This window comes from Triticum aestivum, chromosome 3B, assembly GCF_018294505.1.
Source record: "Triticum aestivum cultivar Chinese Spring chromosome 3B, IWGSC CS RefSeq v2.1, whole genome shotgun sequence".
NCBI lineage: Eukaryota > Viridiplantae > Streptophyta > Magnoliopsida > Poales > Poaceae > Triticum > Triticum aestivum.
The window spans coordinates 802,120,055-802,123,125 of NC_057801.1; the positions used below are offsets into that span (position 1 = coordinate 802,120,055).

General features: G+C 44.8%; 1 long non-coding RNA gene across 2 annotated transcripts; it reads left to right on the forward strand.

Moving 5' to 3' along the window:
• Positions 1-462: 462 nt before the first annotated feature.
• On the forward strand, positions 463-2,679 carry LOC123072537 (uncharacterized). 2 transcript variants are annotated; one of them, XR_006435210.1, is made up of 3 exons: positions 1,372-1,758; positions 1,836-1,944; positions 2,017-2,679. It is a non-coding gene; the product is annotated as an uncharacterized lncRNA (long non-coding RNA). The 2 variants fall into 2 exon arrangements; XR_006435209.1 differs by having other exon boundaries at positions 463-1,944.
• The last annotated feature ends 392 nt before the right edge of the window (positions 2,680-3,071 follow it).

Below are 3,071 nucleotides of genomic sequence, written 5' to 3' on the forward strand. Positions count from 1 at the left end.
GCATTGGGAAGGGTCTAAAGTGGTGGGATTCAATGTATTGATTCAAGGTGGGATATAATCACAATAAAATGTTGGTTAAGCTGGTTAGTATGGTAGTTCTCCCTCGGTATGTGTCTACGGGAGATGCCGAGTTCGATCTGCCATAGGGGCAAAAGAAAATTCCAGCCCACAAATGAGATTTAGGTACGAAGGCCCACCTGGCTCTTGTGGGCTAATGCGACGTACAATTGTTCATCTAATAGAAGACAAACAAATCATATTTCCTACACGCAAGCTATGGCTAGCTTGGTGGTACGTACCCGTTGGACTTAGACTAAAGGTCTGGAGTTCGATCATTATCAAACTTGTATTCTTGTTTTTCTCATTTAATCAATCTGGAATGACGTACGAAACAGGATGGGTGGACGGATGAAAAACAGACCAAATTATGGTAGTAAGAAGCAATACCCTCTTTATTAGTACTAGTAAAAATGCCCGTGCGTTGCACCGGGTGAAAAATAAAAGAAATTATATTGTTTTTTCCGCTCTAGATTTTGCCAAAAAAAATTATGCCAGTCTAGATTTTCACATTTCACTTTTTCACTCTTATTTTTTGACAATTATCACAATTGTCATTATGTGGCAAAAGAAAAATAATTTATTTTATTTTTGCCACTCATAACTTTTGATAATTATCATAGTTGTCATTCCCAATTATCACAATTGCCATTCAGAAAAATTTGCTTTTGCTACGGGAATGGCAATTGTGATAATTGTCAAAAGCTAAGAGTGGCAAAACTGAAAATGTCAAAATCTAAAGTGGCATAATGAAAATTGGCAAAATCTTGACTGGCAAAATAAAAATAATTCCCGAAAATAAAATACAACCTGCTCCACGTGCCATTATGCAGCATTTTTTTAATCCAATTTTTGAAATCCTCGGAAATAAGGTTACACTTTGGACCATGAAATTTGGACGTACCCTAACAACATTCGTCGTGACCTATTTTAGCTCCGCACTTTCATTTTGTCCTCGTGAGGGCAAAATTTCTTCTCCCTTAAGTAATAATTATTTTTTTCTAATATTTCACTCACATATATTTTAGTTACTATTATATAATGATAATTTATTTGTGATATATGGTCTGCATGCCCAATAAATTACTATTATATAATGATAATTTATTTATGATATACGGTCGGCATGCCCAATAAACTATGATGGTACCAAGAAATCATTATCGGAGCTCACCGGAACAAATTATTTTGTAATTTTTTATAGGGAAATTCTTTTATAATGCTAGCTCGTAGAGCAACATCTAGCTGCTTCTAGTAATGCACCACAACATCTAGTAGTAGCAGCTCGTTAAAAAAAGCAGTAGGGACAGCACCGATTTCCAGAATTCATCGTCTCACCGCCCAGTAGATGCCCCTTCTCTTGTCCACACATTGCTATTCCTCCAAGCCCACATCACTTAGTGCTACTTCGCCTCCATCTTCGTTCTTCTGCTACCTCAACACCCAGCTCTGCTCCTACTCTTCCTCAGCTCCCTCCTACCAACGCCCGGTCGTGCTCCACTCCCAGCTATGACGGCCACATGAGCTCCACCCGCACCAACACGAGACGACGAAGCTGACGTCCCGTGCTCCGTATACCTTCGTCTGCTCATGATTCGACCTCCTATTACTCCACAACGACACCAACCCATACTCCCTTCCCCTCCACAGCCAAGCAACCGCTGCATCAGGCACGGGTACGCATGCCGACTGCCTGATCTGGTATGGATGCGCGCGGTAGCTCCTCCCACCCCTGATCTTTCCTTGGCAAGCTCACATCTCCACCTGGTCCGCAACAGGAGACGCCGCGCTGGGTGTTGTAGCTACGGAGGTCATCGATTGGTCGAAGGACGCCCAGTGGCAGTGGGAAGTGACCCGAGGCGAGGTGGAGTCAGCAAGGCGGCAGAGGTTGGGCCAAAAATCTCTTTTCTATGTTCTCCGCGTACACAAAACTGATTATCTCCTTCTCGTATCCTGCAGTGGCGAGATTCGGGATCGATGGATCCGACTCCCGACGCTGCGAGCCCGTGTTGCCCAGATCTTGACGACGGCGAGCCGAGGTTGCCTACGGGCGGCAGGCGGCGCTCCCGTGGCGAGGATGGCGGGGCCTGGTCGGATCCGGGCGGATCTGGCCGGGATGGATCTATTTCGGACGGATTTGGCTTGGAGGCGGCCGGATCTGGCGAGATTGAGGGCCGATGGCGCCATGGTCCTCCTGGAGATCCCTGCTCACCGAGAAAGAGAGACAGAGGTGAGAGGAGATCAAGATGAAGGAGGAGATGGGCGAGGCGGCGGAGCGGCCGGAGCTCCGGCGGCGGGGCACGGTGGAGGTGTGGGGTCGCCGGCGAGGTGGCTTGCGGGTGCGAGGGGAGCTGGGCGAGGCGGCGGAGCGGCCGGAGCTCCGGCGGCGGGGCACGGTGGAGGTGTGGGGGCGCCGGCGAGGTGGCTTGCGGGTGCGAGGGGAGCTCGGGTAGGAGGAAGCTGCGGGAGGCGGAGCGGTCCAGTTCGGGCTGGATTTCTAGGGTTATTTATGTAAAACTGAAAGTTTTCTTAGAATCCACTAAAGAAAGGACTACGGGTTCAATTTTGAAAAAGTACAAGGACTTTTCTGCAAAATCACCGACGACGACGTACGACCAGAAACGATCGGTGCTTTATTAGTATATATATATATATATATATATATATATATATATATATATATATATATATATATATATATATATATATATATATATACAAGGTAGAGAGGTAGAGATAGAGATTATTATTAGGTAAAGAATAATTGGGAGTATTTAGTGGGGAGGTTAATAATTTGTGGCACTAGAGACGACCAAATTATTAGGTGGGAAATTAGAAGAAAAAATTGGAGGGAGCCTGAGGGCTTTAGCGGGAATGTTAAACATTATTTCGGTAGAGCAGAGTACATGCTTAACTATTTGTTTCAAAAGTAATTTATTAAAGGGAACGTTTAGAATAATGAAATAAATTGAAATATTTTTTTTGAATCAATATGGAATATATCTGCTGTTGAA